Source organism: Prinia subflava, chromosome 3 (assembly GCF_021018805.1).
Source record: "Prinia subflava isolate CZ2003 ecotype Zambia chromosome 3, Cam_Psub_1.2, whole genome shotgun sequence".
NCBI classification, from domain to species: Eukaryota; Metazoa; Chordata; class Aves; order Passeriformes; family Cisticolidae; genus Prinia; species Prinia subflava.
In genome coordinates this window covers 80583689-80606941 of record NC_086249.1, presented here as the reverse complement: position 1 = coordinate 80606941, position 23253 = coordinate 80583689, and the positions used below count along the sequence as shown (strand labels likewise).

The 23253-nt window shown below is 42.7% G+C and overlaps 1 protein-coding gene and 1 long non-coding RNA gene across 3 annotated transcripts in view; one reads left to right on the top strand and one right to left on the bottom strand.

The window, feature by feature from the left end:
• The window catches only part of EDAR (ectodysplasin A receptor), a 72073-nt gene that overhangs the window by 13449 nt on the left and 35371 nt on the right, over positions 1–23253 (top strand). The gene's annotated exons all lie outside the window — the stretch shown is intronic.
• Positions 1877–22914, bottom strand: LOC134548664 (uncharacterized). Its single transcript, XR_010079856.1, has 3 exons — positions 22787–22914; positions 13365–13535; positions 1877–4244 (listed from the first exon to the last, which is right to left on the bottom strand). It is a non-coding gene; the product is annotated as an uncharacterized LOC134548664 (long non-coding RNA).

The following is a 23253-nucleotide window of genomic DNA, read 5'->3' as shown; positions in this document are numbered from 1 at the left end:
GCTATGCACTGAAAGCTTTGTCCTTTAAACAAGTTTCCTGTTTGCCTTTTTTGGAGAAGAATTAGCTTTCGTTGTTCGGTGTTTTAAAGCTCTTCACTTTAGCATGCCCTCAGGTCCCTGCAAGGTGACACTTTAGACAAGCTGTAAAAGAAATGTAGTTCCTCAGCAGCTGCTGTGCACTTGATAGTTTTATCTTCTAGAAGTTATGTTTCTATAACCCTTTATTTATTTCAAGCAAATAGTCATGGAAATAAATAATTTTCTATTACAGGGTTTTTCTGCAGAATACATTGCTACCACTACAAATATGACTTCTCCACTTACACAGAGCAACACAATTTAGTCAGACTAAGCCATCTTCTAAGAGCTGCCCTAAACCAGGGCCTGGGGGACTTCAAGTGACTCTGAACCAGGCAGGCTGTCCTCAACTCTTGGAGAGAAACAGGTGTGCCAGGAGGCAGGAAGGGGCACTTCTCACAGCCCTCTCAAGTCCTAAATGTGACTGGTGCTGTATTTCAGTTTGTGAGATGATCTTGACATTGACCAGCCCTTTGCAGGCAGAGGCTGATGACACATGTGCCACATTGCCCTGGTAGCAAGAGGCCCCAGGCAGGTGAGAATGAGTTGCCTGGGATTTCTGTCCAGCCACCTTCTTTCCATGGAGGAGTTGAACGGCTGTGGAGAGCAGGTGCATGAAGGGAGCAGGTAGAACAGAGGGTCGGGGTTGCAGCAAACAGGAAAGGATGCTCAAATCCTGTTTGTGCTCCCAAGTGTATGAAGAGCAGCAGGGACATGAGCAATGGCTGTGGGAATAGCACAGTGTGCCGGCAGGGGGAAGGGGTAGCTGCTGCTTTCCACTGAGGTGCTGCTTGAGGTAGAGTGGAGTGGGGAATGGCAGCCAGAGAAGTCACACAGCATTAAAAAGGTGTCATTTGCCCCACAAAGCATGTGTGATGATGGAGGAACTCAGTTAATAAGATGCAAAGGACCAAATGGGGACAAAAACCAACAAATGTTTGGAAGACAGGGAGAAAGATGGCATCTCTCTGGGGTTGGAGAAGGGACTGCTGGTGAATCCAGGGCATTTGCTGTCTTATTCATTGCTGGTACTCTCATTCTTGGATAACATAATGAGCACCAAACTTTGAAGTTCCATTTTCAGAATAGTAAAATTTTTAGATCAGAAACACAAAAGGGGGAGAAAGTACAAAAAAAATTTCATAGGCTGCAGAAAAACTATCTTGAGCCTAAAATGTGTCTATGGATCTACCACGGAGCCCTGCATGCATATGTACACATAACATATAAATAAGTATTCACATTTTTCATTGGCTCAGAAGTAATTTTAATTTAATAGTTCCAGTGATTATGGTATACAGAAGTTCCCTGGAACCTTTTTAGCCTGTTATTGAAGTGAGAGCTATTCAACACCAGCAAAAGATGCACATTGTGTACAAATACAAAATACATTTATACCCTGGCCAAGTAGTTCATCACAAATAATTATGTGAACTATTTCAGTTAATGTACAGATTTGTCATCCATATTCATATTTTTATCTTCTGATGGTCTTTTATCACTGTTCGTTGCCACTTGTTTTGGGAGATGCTGAAGATCCTTTTGGGAAGAGAAGAACACAATGATTTTACGTGATTGTAAACTTGGCAGTGATCGGTTAATAGTTGGACTTGATGATCTTAAAAGTTCTTTTTCAACCAAATGGTTTTATGTTCTGTGTTTAGGCCAGAAGGCCCTGATAGTGCCTGTAACTGCTTCTTGAAAATTTTGTTGTTTTTAATAGGCAGGCAGCAGTGAAGCCAGGTATTTCTCTTTCCCCCTCCTGTGATGGCGATATGAACTAGCCTTGCTCATTTTCTGGCAAAGCTGTGCACAGTTTATTGCATTTGACTTTAGGTTCAAGCAGCATTCTGTAGTGCTGTCAAGAGCTGAAATGTCAGGATGAAATACTGAATGCTGTTACCTCAGATGTTTGGTGTCACAAATTATGGAGGCTCCAGGCAGAGTGTCCACAACATTTCCTGTGATTGCTGCAGCAGAGCCATGCTCCATTTTTCAATACATTGGTCATGGGTTGATGAAACCAATTTCTCTGACAATCTTATGCTGGCACTAGGTAGCAGATATCATCCCCCAAGATGAAAAAAAACCAACAAACAACAAAAACCCACCAAAACAAAAGAACAAAACAGCCCACAGGAAAAAAAAAATCTAAAAAATATTTATAAATGGTAAGTTTTTCAATTGCAAAAATGGAACAGGATAACTGTGACCAAGCTGAGATTGATGCTGTAGCTTCACATGCAGTTGTGTCAGTTCAGTGTTGGTGTAAATGTTTTTCCTCTCACCCTAGTCGGCAAATGTTGAATGTGTTGTTCAAGCTCTCTTCCCACCCTCCCTTTTGCCCTATTTTAATTCTGCTGCAAACTTAACCTGCCTTATTCAGATTTGTAACGGCATGAGGCTTATGTGCTAGCTGGGACATGCAAGTACCTGGAGTCCTAGAAATGCTCATAATTTGCATTCTTAATGAAACATAATTTAAAATCCTAAATATAGAAAGTGCTCTAGAACTGAAGTGGATTAAACCAGCTCATTTTTCCCAGATGTCAAACATCCTTGTCAGCCCAGAAGTTTTGGAAGAAGCCCTTTACAGCCCTGAGTCTTAACTGCCAGACAAAGGAGAACTAGAAAACCAAATAAAGATCTTTCTGTTGGGTTAAATCCAGAATATGCTGATAGGTCCTGCCCAGTAGCAGGTCAAATCTGTGAGGATAGAACAGTCCTTAGGGACCTTCTTTTTTTGTTCATCCCATATTGCTTTCTGTCTCTGGATCCAAGATAGGCATTATGAAATGCTTCAGAAGGGCAGGTTTTTCTATCTTTAAACTTTTGCATTAATACCTATGCTGTCATTTTTTTTTGGCTTTTCTCTATCAGTTTAATTTCAGAATATCAGAGTATCTCCTCAGAACCATTTTTGAATGCCCTGGATTAATGGGGCATTATTCTAAATGCCATGGTAATTCTTCACCCTGGAAAATGCTCCTTAGCTGGTTCTACACCACAAATTGCATCCTTACACCCCAACATTTATTGGGCCTTTGAGCAATAGTATGATATAGGCAATAAGTATCTCTGCCAATTGCCAGGTGTTGTTCCTTGATTATGATAGACATTTTCTGCCTGCATCACTTCAAAGCCTTCAATAATTAGCCCAACTCCTGCTAATGCTAGAGTTTCAGCAGCCTGAGCTCTAGGATGTTCAGCTGTGTTTCTCCACATCCTGACACTGTCCTGAGCAAACTCTTCTGTCTCTCTTACTGTTTGCTTCACCTATCTCAGTCCCCTATGGCTTTGCCTCCCATCAGACAGATTCAGTGTAAAATTAAGTCCTTACTACCAAGGCTTTTCCTCCAGAGAAATTTAAGAAGCTGAATGAAAGCAACTAACCACAGCTTACGTAGGGACAGGATCCTAAAATGAAGAAATCAGGCTTGGCCCAGAAAACATGGGAATGACATGAACTGATGGCACAGTCCTTCTCTTTGTCTCCCACCAAGTCAAAAGCTCCTTTCAGTCCTTCACCAGCACCTGAGTGATTACTGCTCCCCTGGCTCTGGCGTGGCTTAAGGGTCCCGCCCAACGCCTGGTCCCACAGCCTGGCTGCCAAGGCGAGGAGAGGCTGGGCCCAAACACAGGTGCCCACACAGGCAGCCAGACCCATTTCATCCCTGCGCCCCGTGCCGCAGGCTGGCGGCTGTCGCTGGCTCCTGGCCTGCTCACACCCTCACACACTCCTTCATGCTCTTCTGTCTCTTCCTCCACCCACTACCTGCATCAGAGGTTTGATTTCCTCCCCCCAACCCCAGTTTTTTTTTCCACCTCAAAGTGATAGCAATTCCTGGTGCATTTATCTTAGATGATGTGGTTGTTGTAAGATGAAGTACCTGCAGCAGCCAGTCTGCGGTTGATTTGAACGCAGGCGAGTCTCAACAATGAGCTTTAAGGAGGGTGTCAGGTATAAATCTTGTCTTCAAACAGCCAGGTTGCATTCCAGACTTCAGAGACACCTCTTTGTGTGGAAGGTTGGTTGGGTTTTTTTGCCTTCTTTTTCTTTTTCTTGGACCTGGAAGAGGATGAAAGTGGCGGGGTGTGTGCGTTCGTTTAGGCTGATAATGAGAGTGGGGCTCACGGGCATGGTAATTTGGCAGCCTCTTCACTTCCTGTAACAGTTAAAAAAAAAATCATTCAAGGGCTGCTTAAAGACAAACATTTTTTGTTTGACTACTAGTGGCTCATTTTCTGAACACCCATGCAATTAATCTTATTTGTATTAAAGAGGCAGGCTGCTTTTTGTAAGGTTTTCTGAGCTATAATTAATGAAGATCAAAAATATTACAGAGACGTAACATTTAACTTTTCATAGGTGCAGCAACATCTGCAGCAATTAGAGAAGCAAAAGAAAAAGGCATTGTGTTGGGGTTTTTTCCCTTCAAAGTGTCTTTGTTAAGCCTCTTCGGTATTCTAGCTGGGAATGTAGTTTTTGGTGAGGAGACTAATCGATACTAAAACCACAGATTTTTTTTTATTGCATTGATTGTCAAACGCATAGTTTATAAATATTATCAGCTATGTCAGACTTGTGAGACCGAGCCCATGAAGTTAAGTGAAGTGCTACCTGTATTGCACCTTGAAGAATCAGACCCAAACAAGTGTTTACTGCTTGCATAGTAGTTTTCAAGCAAATGCATGAATGTGTTAAAACTTCAAAAGCATCATAGCAGTTTCATGATTTTACAGGTAGAAAAATCCTAGATGTTTTGCCACTAGGAATTCTGTAACACAGATTATCTTTTAGCTGTGCTGTTTAAAACATAATTAGTTTTTTATAAGTAGCTTATTTATCTCTGGATGATTAAATGAAGAACTCTGGAATGCATCACTTGAAGACATACAACAAGAAACATGCATAGTTCTACCTTGGCACTAGCTGCCTCCCACTCCACCAACCTTTCAGCAACTCTAGCAAAAAGAAAATCTGGTTTTCACTGGCTTGAAATCAAAATGTGGATGGCTCCAAGTGTGTCACTTGGATTCACAAGGCAACGTCAACCTTTGCCTTTACAACAGACACACAACATCATTATGCCAGGGATTGCCTGTTTCATATGCATGTGGCATCTTGCTAGCACTTTGTTAGATTAAAAAAAATAAAAAAGCTGCAGCTACATCATTCCTATTACTATCTGAAGTCTTCTGACACTGCTGAAGCAAAAGCATCTCTGTCATCTTGTGATCTGCAGTTTGATCTCAAACATTGTTTGAGGAACAAGCTATCGTGGTGTGATCCCAGAAAACAAGAGAGGCACCATCTGATGTGTACTAAACCACATTAAGAATGAAAGAAGAATTAATCTTTGTCCTTTCATTGTGGATGCAAGTGTCATATGAAAGGGGACATATTAAGAAGTTACATCCCATGGATATCTACTGCACCACAGCTGTACCATGAAAAATGCTACCTGATGACAAGTCCCTCCATCTCCAGTAAGAAAAAGACTGCATGTCTGCAGACCTGGAGGCAACTATGAGCAAGGGCTCTGGGCAGTGCTGAGCACCCTACTGCTGTGCCCCAACAGCCTACACCCCAGCTACTCCATACCAAGGAAAGAGCAGCTCAATACCCTTGTGTCTGGGGGTCCTTGTGTTTAACCCACGCTTGATGTCTGAAGATAGGTTTGGTTTGAAGAAATGTTTGCAAAATTGAATCATGGAATTGCACATGCTGATTGCATCACATTTATTTCTGTTTACTTTGTGACTCATAACTTTCCTAATTATATGCAAGCAAAAAAGGCCAAAAATTTCATGTATTTAAATGTAAAGTTATCCATCATGTACAAGAGACATCTGGTCTCCAAATCTAACCCCTCTCAAGGTCAAAGCCCAAGCAGGGCCAGTGGTTTGAATGACAGCGTTGGGCTTTGTGCAGAGGACAACTGCAGCAGGATGGCTTGGGGGTGTCAGGAGAATTAGCAGCAACATGCTGCCTCAGTCCTAGCAAAACCAGGCACAAGAAAATGTCAACAGTTTCAGCTTTTTTCTTAATTACAACTGTTGTACATAACTGTTATACATTAAAAAATGCACACTTCCAGGACCAAAATCTGTACGTTCTTTGAATGATATCCAGGATTTTACATTTTGACTGAGGTGAACCCCTCCCACAGTCCCCAGTTACTCATCTTTCCAAGCACTCTTTCATCTCTTATCTTTCAGACTGTAAGGTCTCTGAGAAAGAGACAGTCTTTATTTGTGTATGTACAGCACCCGCATATTTAGCACTAAGCTCAAATGTTTGCCTACACTGTAAAATAGTTGCCAAACAGTGTGGTTTAAGAGTGTGTCAAGGGTATTAATTTCTAACAATTAAGAAGGGAGTGAGAAACAGTGTGAACAAGCTGTAGTTTTTGTTCAAAACAAAGTGATGAACATGGAACTGCCTGAAGATTTCAATCAGAGAACCCCAAATGCAGCTTTGGTCAGAGCACAGCTGAGGTTGTCTGTGCAATGACATTTCTGCGCCTTAGCTTCTTTCTGCCTCATGCTCCTTGTATGCTAATCACAGCCATCATCGAGAAAAAGTTTTGATAAGGATGTTCTCAGGAGGAGTTGGAGGGTTCTGGAAAGCTACACTCACCGTACTCACACTTAACAGGCTCTGTTTGTTCAGGAAAATGAGGTATTTGGGGATTTTTCTTTACCTGTTCAGCCTGTCCCCTTTTATCCAACAGATCGACTGTGTGAGGCCCCGGATTTTTGATCCTGCCCTCAAAATACAGGCCTGCATTTAAGTCAGAGGTACAGTGCCTTTGATGGCTTTTACTTGTTATACCATATAGCCCCTACACACATATGTTCAGTTTATAGGTAAAAACACAGCTGGTTTGACTCTGTATGGCGGTTTTTCACTACAAGATTCTTTTTTTTGGTGACCTGAAAGAGTGTGAAATAAGTCAGAAAAATAGTAATTTCACTCTCAGTTCATGTAGAAATAAATAATTGTGTGGGCACCAGCCCCTGGAAGTTTGTATCTGTTTTCTTTCCCTGACTACCATCATAACCTGAAACCAGAAAATCACTCTGCATCTTTCTTTTATGTGGTCTCAAAGATGAGATCTTTTTGTGTTGTTTTATTCTGCTTGTGATTTTAAATGAGTAGTAGATCCTCTGAAGAGCTGAATTCATTTGCCTGCCTTTGTGTGGCTACTGCCATGTAGGCTGTGCTGTGTAAGATACCCACGTGAGCTTGGCAGGTCTGATACAGGACTGAGGGGACTCGCTGCCTTTTGAAGTGGCACACTGGGGTCAGGCAGAGTCCACGGGACATCTCAGGTGCCACCACTGCCCTGTACATGGGTAGCTGTGTTGAGCCCTTGTTGAGGCCAGCAACAAGAAGAATTTCTTAGTTAATGGACCCAGAGAGCTCATGATCCACTTTCTGATCATTAGACAGCTTCCTTTTCCCCAAGAATATCATACATTTCTCCTTCCTTGCTCTCGTGGATGTTCCCAGCTATCCAAGTGAACACATTTTACGTTTGGTGCTGCATATAGTGAATTTCTACCTTGAATGTCAACATGATCACTTTGCAACACCCTAGTAGGGTGTCAAAATTATGTAGGTAATTTATTATCACAAATATGAAATGATTATTAACTCCTAACAATCTTCTATGAAAAACACAGAACAGAACATAAAAAATTTGCTACAACATAAGATCAAAGTAGGCGTTTCTTGAGTGTGAGCTCCAGTAACATTGAATGTCCAAAAAGCAAGATCGCTCTATTTTTTTAAAAATTACAAATTTCCTATGCCTTGTGAAAATAACCCTCATGTTTCCAAAGATACCTGGAAGAAGATCAGGCCTTGACATTACTGAATGAGTAATATGAGATATACTTTCACATATAAAATTGCTAGATAAAGAAATGGCACCTATCTGGTAACATAAACTGCAGTTTTTCAAGCCTGACCTATTGCAGTGTTTTGAGATTTACACTAACACTTTGTTCAAACCTTCGTCTTAGTGTTATCATGGAAAAGAAGGTCATCTGGAATTTCAGAAAAACTGAACCTCTTCTTTAAGTCAAACCTTGCTTCTCTCTGGATCCATGGTTTTATTAAAGACACATGACAAAGTGAAGTTAAAGTGTATCTACATCTGAGGCAGGTCATGGATTTATTTCTCACAGTGGTAGCAGGCTGGTGAGGATCAATGTACACTATTGCTTGTTGGGAGTAATCACATTTAAAAATCTAGCAGAGAACTACCTCTCTTGCATTCCTTCACACTCTTGATCCTGGATTTTTGGTACTTTAAAGAAACCATCTTTGTGCCCATTACACTGAATCCATGAAAAGCAAATTTGAGTGTGTGATGGCATTGATCTGTAGTAATGAAGTGCTTGTAAAAAACATTGTTTGCTTTACCTTGCACACAGTGCTAAGTTAATAACACAAGAGCTGCCATGAAACAGTGTTCCCTGTGCTGCTGAGCCTTGGAGAGCCCATCTTGGCAATCACCATCAGAAGTCAGTGTGGAACTTTCACACTAGCACTTCAATGTCTTATCGAAATATAAGCTTAGGATGGCTGGTAGTTCAGAGGAAGGTCTGTGAGGGGTGAAGTCTGGCACATCTGAAGATTGTCTGTGCATTGGTCTCAGTATCTTAAATGTGTCAAGATGAGGACTGGTCTCCTTAGCCGTGTATCCATCACCAGAGTTCTCCACACCACTATTGCAGAGGGATTTGCATTAATGTTGATAAAGATTACACATAGAAAGGAGTTTTTCAGCCAGTCATTTCTTCACATACACACTCAAACCAACTAACACTGTTTCTAAGTAACTTAAACAATTTATAAATTCAGTTCAAATTCAGAAAGAGTTTTAAATGGTAGTACTGGGAAATGGCTTTGGAAAATACAAAGCAATTCAAATGTAGGATTTGCTAAGTGAAACACTTTACATGTTTGTAGTATTTTACCTGGTAAAATTGCTTATTTATTTTAAGAGGAGCAAAAAACCTTTCCCAAACCATGGGGAAACACCACTGGCCAGGACTTTGCTTTATGCTCTGTTTCACCCAATCTGAACTCAGTCCTCAATCTGGCCAGTAACATATCCTGGAAGTATGCCCTATGCCCCCCAGTCATGCCAGGAAAGCATTTGCTGCCTGGAGGCACAGACTCCTGGAGCTGTAGCAGCACCACCAAGCCATCTACATCTCCAAAGCAGCCGTGTTTGGTCCAAAGGCTGAGGAAAGGAGTGCTTGGCTACGTGGATTCCCATTCTTCCTAACTAGAAAGCTGCTATCTTTGCTCACCCCTAAGCAAGAAGAAGGCAGGAGAGCAGCTCAAATCACACCACCATGGCTTCAGGACCTAGATTGCAGCAATCCTACAGTGTGAGACACAGTACCAGACACGTGAGAGCACTGAGGTGCCCCAGGGTGTCCGTGCTTAGAGCCTGGCAAAGGGGCACCAGGGAGGGTCTCCCTGAGCTGCCTGCGTTGAGAAGGAAGGTGAGCTCCAGAGCATTCCCTGCCTGCTCTCTGGCATGTCTGTGTAGGGTGCTTGGGGGGAAAATATGGGCTTCCTCAGGAACACTGCTCAGTGCCATAATGGATGGCTAATTATAGGTCTTGCAGTAAAAGAAGCAGCCCCACAGAGATCTTAAGCTACTAGATTTTCAATAGAGACATTATTTCTGGGATACTATTCCCACAGGCCAAAGTACAATTATAGTGTTGGTTTATGTTTCCTTTAAAAAAAAATGTTAAATGAGCAAAGTGTACAGTTTTAAATTAATCCTCTTATCAAAGACTCACTTAGACAGAGTTTCACCTTTTGTTTCCTCCTTGTAATGTCAGTGATATCTGGGAAATTCTCTGGTTTGAATCTTTGCATGGCACAGGGTAAAGAGCCTGAGCAGGTACAGGGTGGAAGGCTTGGTGCTGCAAGGGTGGGTACTTTCTTTGAAATCATCAGGAAACCTGATCCTATGTAGTAAACGAACAAAGAAGGAAGCCCTTTGCTATGCAGTACTCCTCTAAAACAACAAAGAGAAATTAATGTTGTTCCCTCTACACAAAGGAGAACAAATTCTAGAAGCAAGTCAGGGGTCTACTTCATTCGTATTGGGAGCCTTGAAATATTGTTACTTGCACCTGACCACTCTAAGGGGAGATATTACAGTACAACTCTTTGTATGCATCCTAATAATTGCCTAGAAAAATGTTCCCAGAAGTTATCCATAATTAACCTCTCCCCAGAAGGTAAACATATGAGGGAGAGATTGGGAAAAATTAGCTCTGATTTCCAACTAATGACAAACCATTTCGCCCTCACTAAAGTGTCACTTCCTTGGGCAAAGTGACAGAAAAACAGATACAGTTTGAAAGCTTTGAGCTCTCATGGAAGTGGTCTTTTCTAGGGCACACATTGCTGACTTGAAAATAAAAATGGGCAGAGTTTGACAGAGTTAGGAGTGGTTTGCAAGCTGTGTCTTGGGAAGAGCTAGTGGAAGAGAGAAAAACTATCAGAACTGAGGACTGTGCACGGCTGCCTGAGATAAATTCAAAGTCAGGGCACTTTTTTGAGGGTCGTTTGAGTTCATTCAGGATGTCATTGAAGTGCCAAACCCCAAAGTTTGTGTCCAACACTTTGTACTACTGAGAAACAGCATGCAGCAGGATGGTGAGAAGTCATTAAAAATAAGGAAGATAATAGATAGGACCATATTTTTCAGTCTTATTCGTATAACTTCAATCCCAAAATACAGGGAAGGATTTTATGAAAAGATACACAAATTGTATGTAAAGGCTTTTCACAGCAGCATGCCACTGCCTTTTAAACACATGGCAGAAAACATTGCACTGTGCTGTGCTCAGAAATACTTTCCATTTCCATTTAGAGTGTTTGGGTTTGGAGCATGTGACTGGAGGGGTGATGTTTTAGGTTTAACAAAAATGGGCTCTGGACTGTGCCTCATAGAGGAAGCTCAGAGATTTCATCTAAAAAGAGCAGTGGGGCTTTGGTTGCTTGGCCACTCTGCAGGGAGTGGGGTGGTCCTTTCTGGACCTGCATTCCCAAGACTTGAGCTTGATAATATTCCCTTTCTCAAGCACCAAACATGGTTTAAATAGGATGCCTGTTTTCTGATCTTTAACAGCACTGTCAGCAGCTTGATACTTCAAAGACCATGCTAGGCTGCTGGGTGGGTGCCAGTCCTCTGAAGGAAGGGTGCCCACATCACTTGGCACAGCAGCTGGTGTTTCTCTTTGTCTTGTCTCCAGTCACCAGTGCCAAACCTGCCCCTTTGGTAAAGCCCAGGATCTCATCTAATGACAGGCCATATAGACAATAGCCTTTGCAAACATGATTAATTGTCTCTGAGATGTACAGCAGCCTGGAGAGTAGCTCAATCTCCGGCAAAGAAAACCTGTTCCCTGAGATGCAGGTATATGGGAACAAACGAGAGTGGAGGTGGGCACTTTCATTACAAACCCAGGTAGTCTGTAGCAAATGTATCCCAACCTCCAGTTCTCTGAACACACTTAAAGGATGAAAGTGAATGATTCACGTGTAAAAGAGGCACTAGTCATCACTGAATATCCCAGTCCTAGAGTAAGCTGAGTATTGTTTTTAAAGCCTGTTGCTTTCCCAAGATGTCAATTTGCGTGACAGGATGCTAACTGTATTGTCCAAATGCTCTGTCAAATCTATCACAGTGACAAGGAAATACTGTGCTCTCCTCCTTCCCTCTGAAATTCCTCGAATGCCTGGTGCCAGCAGTTCAGCTGATAATGCAAAGAGGGATGAAAGCAGACAGCCTTGTTTAGAAGAAGTGACTTTTCAAATGGGCTTTGACAGGCTCCCTTCATCTTTCTGTAACATGTCATTTCAATGCAAGTGACAGACTACAAATAAACCCTTTGGCACAGCAAAGGGTACGGCACTTCTCATATGTTCTGTAATTGAACTGTTACTTAATTGTCAATATACTAGTGATTATTCCATTACTTGAAATATATGGAGTGTTGTATTTCAGTCTCTGAGCTCAGATTTGGCTATTTTCAAGATACTTTTCAGGTTTCTGATCAAACTGCTAAGTACAGGTTTATGTTAGGGTAGGTCTCTGGTGCTTATATGGGTATTGTTTTGGTAGGGAAATTATAAGACTACTTCCTTTGAGTACATTGAACACCCACCAGTTTTATCTATAATTCTCTTTTATTAACTCCATCAGCTGCCATACAGAATGTGCTCTTTGTGTCTCATGGCCCAAATCCAGATGCCGCCAGCATCACTGAGAACTTCACTGCAGACTTCAGGGAGTTTCACCTGCACAGCTGTGCCTGATTCTTCACCTCAGGGAGGAAACAGTCTTGTTCATCCTGAACTGCCAGGCTGTGCTTTTGAAATGGGGTTGTTCTGACAACCCACATCCCCTCCAGTGTCTCAGCCCCTCCTAGTCTAGGGACAGTGGTGTCTATCCCTCACAGGGCTGGAGCCAGGCACCTCAGTGTACACCCCAGCTCACCAGATGGGAGTGAGTGCCATCACACAGGGAGCAGGGGACTGTTCACAGAGACACAGCTGTGTCCCTCTGTGCCTTCTGGTAGACAGTGCTGGAGATGACAGGTTTTAAATCCCTAGTGCAAGGGAAAAATCTCTGAAGGACAGGGGGAAGAAGCCTAACTGAAAAACAAGGCTGGGCTGACTGTATCTGTTTTACTTAGGGCAGAAAAGCACCATGCAAAATGTGACCAGGAGCTATTGCATGCACACCATGTATTTTGCATTGCAGAAGAAATGTACCCATGTGGCAACATGAAGAGCCTCAGCACAGAGCCTGAGGTATGCCTTGGGCTTTGCCTCGCCTGGCTTAGTCCCAAAATATATTAAAGTAGCCTGGAAGCTGCTTTGACTTGTATCCAGCTGTAAGGGCTCCAGTGGACCATGGAGGCACACAAGGCATGGTTACAGATTTTCTAAGTTATCAGAAGCATCTATGGCAACTTGTCAGACTGATCCATAGGAAGATAACTAAAGTCTACTCAGCTGCACATGAGCTCACCCTATTAAGACAGGTCCAAGGCTTTAGAGAAAAAAGCATGTTGACATAAGAGAGAAAATGTTTCCCATATTTGCTGCTTCCAAACTGATCTACAGCAGTCAGTCTATCATGGGAATTATCCTTCCGTGCTTCAGCCCCTCCCTTTAAAGAAAGCTCCTACTATGCTACACAACAAACAAATTCTGCTAGTCTGCTTACCTGTACAGGTCATGCTCCAGCCTCCATTACTGCAGTTCCCTCTAGGATGGCCTCCCTTCCCTGTGGGATAACCTTCAGTAACGTGAGGCCAACAACAAGAGCAGCTCTACACAGTGACGTGCTGTGTTTGAGGCACCTAAAGAATATGCGTCAGGGGTCTGCATGGATCTCCTGTGGGTTGAAAAGGCAGAATTAGTCCTTTCTCACACCAAACAGCAGTTTCTCATATATATATATATGTATGTATATGTATATATATATGATTATGTATATATATATATATGTATATATATGGAAAGACTTTGTCTTCCCTGTTAGAGAAGACTCCCCTTTTCCAGCTACAGCACAGCCAGGGAGGTTCATACAGATACGTCTCAGATAAATTTGCAGCTAGAAGCATTGCCAACATGCAGGACTTAAGCAGAGGATGTCAGCAGCAACTATGTGAAGCATGGGAGAACAATTAACAATTACATGTGTGGCCCTCGGTGCTTTTGTAGCTTTACTGTGATGTGAGTCTTAGGCTGTTCCAGGTTTCTTCATGCTGGATGTTAAAGTAATTAAATAAGCAGCTTGAGAATGCTCTAGCAGCCACATTCAGAAGAAGCCTTGGAGGTTAAATGTGCTTTAACTTCATGGGTTTAGTTCACATTACCAGTTCAGGTCCTCTCCTAGAATCCCCCCATGCTTACAAGCCTTTAGTGTTATTTTAGCTTCTCTCTCATGCATTTATCATAATCTTTGAAAATCAGAGTTGACACAATGACAAAAGTTGTCACACTGAATACATTGTTTGCTTGGCTTGAACAGTTGTTTTTATAGTCTCTCCAGAGAAAGTTTCTTACTCAAATTTGCCAGAGATACTCAACAAGTTTAGCTAGAAACTTGGCATTACTTCTTCCAAAAATTCTTCAGATCATATTTTCCAGCAACAGACTAATCGACAACATCTTGCTTCACCCAGGCACACATCCTCCTGCATTAGATTTCCTCAACCTATTGCCACTCGGAGCTGATGGAGGTGGTCAGCTTGTTGGCATTGAACAGGTGATGGCTCACCTAGCTGGCACACTGATCCTCCAAATTCAGTTTTGTGTAAATGAGGGATGAAATTCCTGCCAGCTCGTGACAAGAGTGCTTCTTCATGCCCAGACTGAGATTCTCTAGTGTTCTGCAATGTATATTTTACATAGTGAATCTCTCACCATTTTAATTTTCCCCAAGGCTTTCATGCTGTTCTAAGGGAAACAACTGCACTTTTTCAAACCAGTGGGACGAGACAGCGTGTTTGACAGGAAAGGCCTAAAATTTATGTTTCTCTTGCTTCATGCTTAGACTTGAATTTACCAAAACAGCTTCTGCAAGAGGTAATAGCTCCTTGTTATTTATATCCACTGAACATCACAGTCACCTGTGTGATCCAGAACTGTGTCTGGGTTATTTACATATTGATACCTACAGACATTTTAACCTGGAGGAAGGGGAGAATTACTTTTAATTTCATTTGCAGGCAGTAAGGAATAACCACCTTGCTGAAATTTTTAGCTTAGAAACACTACCTCCCAAAAATTTGGGTTAGGTGAGTTCAGCAGAACCGTAAAATAGTTTATGATATATGCCTTTGGATTCCAGAAACCATGGACCTGTTTGCAAGAGCTCTGCAGCAATCACTATCATTTGCCTATAGGGCTGCAAAACAAAGCTGCTAGGTATAACACGTTTGTTAATATTAATGTGACTTGCAAGCTACAGAGTAGTGAAGGTGGAAGGTCATGAGAAGACATGGTAATCCAGCAGCCATGATTTCAGGGTGGTCAAGATATCTTGCACAAAAAAGGAACTGAGTTCTGCATCCTAGAAACATGTTTATTAAAACTAAGGTTAATTTAAGGTGAGATTACTGCCAACATCTGTTCCAGCTATACAGAAGACAAAAGAAATGGCTAGAGAGTGTTAAAGCCTGGCTGTCCTACCAGACACTAGGGAGGAAAGCTGTTTATAAAAGGGAAAAAAAATCCATCTAAATTTCTCATTCTACAAAATCTCATCTATTATGTTTCCAAATTGTATAACATTTTAGGTTTTAAGGAGTAAACAATGTATTTCTGCTTCTGCCTCTTCAGAGCTATTTGATTTACCATTCTCAGCTCTCAGACTGTGGGTTCACTGCATGTCCTGCCTTGCCTCCTGTCTCCTCCTGGTGTGTGGACACCCAGCTCTGTGCAGGCAGCAGCACCAGCTCCTCTCAAGCCCACATGGAGCCCAGGAGCACCCAGCATTAGTCCTTTTGGGGCTGGCTATCTAGCTAAACCACACGTGCCCTATCCGAGCCACCCTTCTGCACTCCCCACTGCTGTAAGTGCCTGTCCCATCACAGATCACAGATCAGATGTGCAGGCATCACTTTGCTGTGCATAAGGGTTTTTTTCCAACTTGCCCTGCAGAAACAACACTCACATGTTTTTAACATAAAATGTAACTAATTAAAATATATCAAGTTGATTTGGAGGTGGCTCTCACAATCTGTCCTGTTCAGGAGGGGAGGTTACCACACCAACTAACTCTAGGCAGCACCTCAAGGTGCTCCAGAAGGTACTGAAGATGTTACCATCATGATCTAGTTGTGTGTGAGCTGATTCAGGCAAAGAGAAGGCCTCCTCCATTCCTCCAGCTGGATTTGGTGTACATACAAGCTTTTTATTCAACATAAACTCACAACAATATGGTTCCATCCCAATGGCTATAATTGAGAATACCTGGCAGATAATTCACGGTCTTCCCCCTTCATGTACTTCTCCAAAATCATTCAGCTAGCACATGTGGTAGTGTAAGCAGACTTTTGACCCGTTTGACTCTTTCAAAGCAGATACTTGACTCCAGCAAGTGCTTTCTCTGGGTGCAAAGTCAGGCAAGCAATAATATACCTGCATGGCACTCCAGTATATTTTCAATGCACTGTCTTTTTAGCAGACTGAAGAAAAAAGAAAGCAGAAAGCTAAAAACATATATTTTCATCATCTGTCTGTTTTGTCCTTGGGGTTTGATTTTACTGCAACCTGTAAGATTTGGTCCTTTAAAACTTCAACCCCTGCATGGAAATTTCCCTCTCCAATTGCCCTAACTTTGGTTTAGTAGGGGCCACATAGGGTTAATGATGGGAAAATCTTAGGATTTGTATGCAATCAAAGCTTCCCATATTTATTCTAAGTTGTTGATCTTCAAAGCACAGAGGTGCTGGCTCTGGAGGAGTAGTCACTGCTTTATGCTAAAGAAAGCTTCCAAGAAGCTCAGTGTCTCCCTGTGAAAGCATCCTTCAGTCTTCCACACAGAAAAAAATGCAGCCAACACAAAGCCATTGCCGATGTACTCCAAAAAGACAAGATACAAGCATCACTATAACATTTCCTAGGCTCTAGTCGTTACCCATCACTCTGCTTTGCTTTTACTCTCAGGATGCCAGTTGAATGCAATTAGTGACCCCATTTCTCTCAGGTCCGTTAAGGAGTTAACCGAATTTTAGCATGGTTGTTTAAAGAGCAGTTAAATATCTGCAATGAATATTTGCAGACACTGATAGTTTTGTGTTGTTTTGTTAAAACAGAAGTTATCTATTTAGGCATCCTACAGTAGTCTGAGCTCAGAGTTGGTCAAAAAGTGATGTAGGAGATACTTGAAGAAGTTAATGGACAAAGGGGAGCAATTTCCCAGCTCTGTTTAAAGCAGAACTGTTCTTGCCAGTCCTCACAACTGTATTCTCTCCTGACCACACAAGTGTGTTGCCTGTAAAACATTCAGTCCTCGAAAAAGAGACACTAAAATTTGAGGATGAAAGCAGATTTTTGTAGGGGAAATATTGCAAAGATATTCTGCCAGAAAAATCTTTTTCAGCAACTTGAGCATCCAACTCAAAATAGCAGCTCATGTTGCTGGAGTCACTGCTTTCATCCAGCATCACAGTGAAAAGATGAGAGCTGGCATGGCTCAGCAGTCTGCAGGAGAGACGATGACAGCTTTCTGAGGGTGCAGATTGCTTTTGTTCTCCAGATGAAAACACTCTTACCATAGCAGTCTCAACATCTCTTTTACCAGCCTGGCAAAGCAAGGAGCATGAAGAATGGGAATGTGTTGCTATGGCATCACTGGCAGAACAGAAAATTCAGTAGAGTTTACTCCAGCAGAATGAAAAGCCCAGGACAGTTGTTAGGCACAACTGGAATGTATTTGCTGGGGTATAAATAGAAACACTGCAAAAGTGACGTATGCCTTACAAATGCAAGATATTTTTTCTCATCTTGGTAGTAATGCCAAATAGTTTATGGGGAGGAAGGGAGAAGAGCAAGTCGAAAACCTACCAGCTTCAAACATGTAGCAGCTTAATAGATAAGATTTTAGTCTCCAGCAGACTCCTAGCTGACTTCAGGACCTTTATTCTCTCACAACCTCATTTGGGGATGTGTGAAAAAAGAGCTTATAAACTCTTTAATGCAATGCTCTGTCCAGGTGGCCAAGGCTTTTAAAAAATTACTCTGTTCGGCTTTAAACATTCATTTCAAGCAAGATGAGGTCACAGTGGAAAAAATCCAGGTAGAAGCACAAGCAGACAGTGCTCTAGAAATCATGGGTAATGGTGACTGCATGAATCAGAACTGCTTTACATAAAATTGGACCAAGCTCAGGTCACAAATACCTAGGAGACTATTGCAGAGCAGAAGGAAATAATCCTTCATGTCTGTGGTGGGTAAGAAAAACAGCAGCAGCTCCAAGTGAATGAAGAGAGATATATATAGATGAGACATGCAGAGAAACTGCCTAACAGCAGGAATGGCAAAGCAGTGGAATAAAGAGATGAGGGAAAACCATGTAATCTCCATCACTGGAGGTTCCCAAGATGCAGTTAGATAAAAGTTTGTTGGTGTGGCAGAGAATGATTCTCTTAGTATGAATCAGAAGGGTAACTTCTCTGAGTGTGAATCAGAAGACAACTTCTTGAGGTCCCATCTCATCCTGGTGTTCTTTTGGCAACTTAATTATTTGATAACTGTTAAATATAAAATAAGCACTTATCATAGAAACACCTTTTTTCTTTTTCTGACAGGATGCACTTTAATGTACTGATACAGTGAATTATCAAAAGTCTGTATAATTCTCTGTAGAATCTGATAGCTTTATAATCTGGTCTTTTTGGGGGTGTCTTGGAGGTACATATACTTCTAAAGAAAGTACAGCTGAGAAGATGCAAGAATCTTGTTTTAATTAGGTTAATTTAATGTAGTTCTGAGATTTGTTCCAGTGTAAACTTTATTCTAATAATGTTACTTCATCATCAAAATTGCTGAAAAAGTGGGAGATAAAGTATAGAAATAATATCCGTTCTGGCCTTGCAAAATGAATTTTTATGTTAAAATACTTGGCCACAAATATCACACACATAGACATAAACTACAAAGCTGTCAGATGTGATAGAAGTGATATATGGGGAGAATTAATTTCTTCCATGTTTAGTAATAAACTGCATGAAGGCCATAAGATGGAGATGCAATATCCACACCAGTAAGCATCTGTGGTCCAAGTTTTCCAGTAAAGATCCACGAGAACTGAAGAAGTGTTTGCAATATCATCTGAATTGCAGGCAACTGTAATCCAAGGAGACCCTTCAGCTTCTCATTGCTGCAATTACAGTGAATTCTTAAGTGCCATGACAGTAAAAAAAAGCACAGCTGTAAGCTATTCTTCTTCTTTCTTATAATCCTGATAAATATGAATTATCCATTAATTGCCAAAATATTTTTAATCTTCTTAGAATTATCTTAGGTAGTTCTAGCCAGCTCTGCTTGCTGCCTTGCACTGCTGTGCTGCTCACAAGCTGAATGCAGTGAGATACCTCCAGCCAGATTTGGCATTTCTCCTCTGCCAGGGACCTACTGCTCTGCTTCCCAAGAGCCCATCTCTCCCATCCAGAGCCCAGCACATGCCCCCTCATCCTGCCACAGCCATCTGCAGCTTAGCAGCTGTGTGGGACCGAGTCAGGCCATTTCTCCAAGTGCCTCCTCAGCCCCTCTCTCTTCCTTGTGAAGTCCAAGTGTGATCCACCAGCCTGCGGTGAGGTAAATCTGTGTTCTTGGCTGCAAAGCTCTCAGACAAAGCCCTTCATGGCATGTCCAGCCCTGAAAAAAAAACCAAAACAACAAAGCAAAGCTAAACAAAGCAAAACAAAACTCACAAAGCCCAGTGAGAACCTCCTCCTCCACAAGCTCCAAAATCCAGAGACTGATGAGTAAGCACAAACTTTCCAGCAAGTTCTCCCTCTTCCTAGCCTAAGGGGATCCTAAATAGCTCTAACACTTCTGTCCTGCTCTGCTCTGAAACCTGTTCAAATATACCCAAAGGGGAGCAAGAACAGTGACTGGGATTAGTGCAAGTCATCCAACACAGGTACAGTCCTGGTGCAGGTATCAGAATCTTTAAGGCTGGAAAATACCTCTAAGAACATCGAGCCCAACCATTAACCCAGCACTGCCGAGTCCATCACTAAACCATGTGCCCAACTGCCATATCCACATGTTTTATTAACAATTCAAGAGATGATGACTTCCCTGGACAGCCTGTTCCAATGCTTGACCACCCTTTTCAGTGAATATATTTTTCATAGTATACAATCTAAACTTCCCTGGGTGCAACTTGAGACCATTTCTTCTTCTATTGCTTATCACTTGGGAGAAGAGACAGACCTCCAAATTGTTACAGCCTCCTTTCAGGTGGTTGTAGAGTGATAAGGTCCCTTCTGAGCCTCCTCATCTCCTGGCTAAACACCCTCAACTCCTTCAGCTGCTCCACATCAGACTTGTGCTCCAGATCACTGCCCATTCAGCACCTCAGTGTGCTTTTTGTAGTGAGTGGTGGATATGTTACATTTCTCTACAGTCTGAAACAAGGGAAGCACCCATCTCCCCTCAGCTGTGCCACTCCAAAGCCATTATGAGGACCCCAGTGAGAGCACATTAAGGCCCAGTGAGAGGGTGACTGAGTTACAGAAAGCACATGTCTCTCCCAGGGACATGTCCTGGGCAGTCCCAGTCTGTCTGCCAGCTCAGGCTCCTCTGAGGAGAAACTTCTCTGAGTTCCTCCAGGTGCATTGGAGGTGAGGGCTTCACTCAGAAAGGCAGGACCTGCCCAAGTGCCTTCTCTCCTGCCATGTAATTCCTGTGTTTCACCTATGGTAGCTGCTCTGTGTATATGTATCCCCTGGGTTCAGGCCAGAACACCTACATGTCTTCCTTCAGCTTGGTGTGTAACTGAGTTTTGTCCTACTGACTGATTCTTCGCTCTAATTCTCATCACCATCCCTAGGCACTTGGCATAGCTCAGCAGAGCTCTGCTGGGGAAATGTGAGCAGGTCTCTCTGTGCTGCCATGGGGCAGATATCCCAGCTTTCTGTCAAGCTGTCTTTTCCCATGCCTGCAAGTAAGAGCTTGAGCCTCATCACAAGGCTGGTTTGAGGCTCATCCTTCTTGCCCTCCCACTTCTCAGCACAGGATGGCTCCAGTTCTGCTTCATGAGCCCTCATGAGCAACCCAGTCCATTCCATCACGCTGTGCTTGCGTCCAAGCCTGGGGGCCCCATGCATCCTGACTGCCTCCAGACCTGGAGGCCCCACTCAATTTTCCAGAGTCATGTAACCCAGACTCCACCAGGCAACTGGCTATGGAGCAGGCAGGACCCCACCAAAGGGCCACTGCAGCCTGTGCTTGGCTCTGCTGCCTCCAGTTATGTCACATCTCCCATTCCTGTTTCCACCCCTGATGCCCTCTCTCCAGTGCAGGCTCCTGGTCTGGATAACAGCCCTCCATGGCCAGACTTTTGCCCTGGTTTCTGCCTCTGCCCAGTTTCATCCCTCCTCCCCAGCTGCCCTCGGGTCCTCATTTCTCTTCTAACCAGAGCGCACAGAGCAGCGTCCCACCCAAACCTGGCAGCGAGGTGTGGCAGCACCCTGTGGGGTTTTACTCCTAGGCAGAGCTTGGAATAATTAAGGGGCCAGATGGATTCCTCCCACAGTTTGGCGGCCCTGGGAGAGTTGGGCTGTGCATACATTACTCCTGCAATCCTGCACACGGCGTCCTGACTCCGCACAGCTCCTGTTTTCCTGCCGTTCCAGGCAGCCTTTGACGGATACAGGTCTGCGGCGTGCAGACAGGACCTTTGCCATGTCAGAATGCCTCCAAGCAGCAACCACCCATGTTGGCAGACTATTAGGTTTCTATGGAATTTTGACAAGTCTTCAGATGAACATCAAACCATCTTAAATCTCCTGAGGGGCTAAGAATTAAAAAAAAAAAAAAAATCCCACACCAAACTGATTTCACATTTCAGGATTCCCTGCAGCTTTGTAGCTAATTTAGAATCTGTTGATCCTGGTACCAATAAATAGTTTAAACTATCTCTGTACTCAGACTTGGTTTCATCCTCAGGTTAGCATTGGTTGTTTAGCTAGCAAGTCAGTAATCTAACAGTACATATAGGAGAGATATTCGTGCACGTTTGTTCCACTGAGCAGAATGTCTCATGGTAGCTAAACATTTCTCTGGAAATCCAGCTTTCTCAGAAGCAGATGAGTGCATTGTTAATATATGTGCTAATGCACTGCCCCCCAGTGGAGTCGGAATCCCGTTCAGGACGTTGAGCTTTGCCAACCTTCACTTGAGAAGTGTGTAAAGAGAACTGTCACAGGACATATGGTAAATCAAAACATTAAATTAACCATTGGTGGGGCAGTATTAAATCTATTCAAATGTGTTTTATGGGGAGGATGATTCCCATCTGATTTAAAATCTGCAGTACAATTAGTGCTGTCCCTGTATATTTCCTTTCTCAGCAAGCACTGCAGTTAGAGGGAACAGAAGGTCTTCAGCTGTTTGTGGGTGATGCTTCACATTCCCAAGATTCTAAGAGATGCTGTAGGAAGTTCTCATTTTTAGAGAATAGCCAACTCTAAAATGTCTTAAGGCTGATGAGGTATTACACATAACTATTAAACCAGCTGTCAGGACCTGTATTTATTCACTACAACATCCCTCATCATCAGGTAGGAAAACCTGTCACTTTCTGGTAGGTAACAGAAAAGATCATATATATTTGATCATACTGGATGTTTCTGGAGATAACTTTAAATATTCCCACTGAATCTTTGTCTTCCATACATCTTAGGACTGTCATTGCTTCACAGAGGTCCCTTTCCTATCATCATTTAGTTTTTGCTGCAGCAACACAGAATATTATAAAACCTGAGGTTAGGTTCACAGTTACAGTCAGACTCATGGCATGTCCAAAGACTTATCAAAAAGCAGCTTTTCATAACTATAAATTTTTTAACATGCAACTAAACATCTAGATGATAAAAATCAAGACCATAAGGCTATGACACTCACTGTTGTGTCAGTTTTTCTCTGGTGTCATCCTCTTCATTTTTTCCACAGTGCTCTGCCATATTTTCATCATATCACCTCTGTGTCAGGACAGGGTGGTGCTTCTGAAACTGCCTCTCCATGTTTTCTTGTGCCTGTGTCACTGGAATGGGATGAGGCAGTAGACATGCTTATGAGTGATAAAAATATCTTTTCTTCTCCACAGCCTAGCTGGGTTGTAGCACCATAAAAGGCATCTGAAACAGCTAAATGGCCAATTAATGGAGTGGGGAGGGAAAAAATATAGAGCTGCTTTGAAATCCAGTGTATTTGAAGAGCACATGTAGGCTAGGTTTAGCAGTACCCAGGCCAGAGGCACTCAGCAGCCCTCCCCAGGTGACTGGGGAAGGGAGTCAGACACCTGGTAGTGCACAGCACTAGCAGCAGGAATATGGCTTCATCTCTGCAGATGTATTTTCTAAACACCAGAC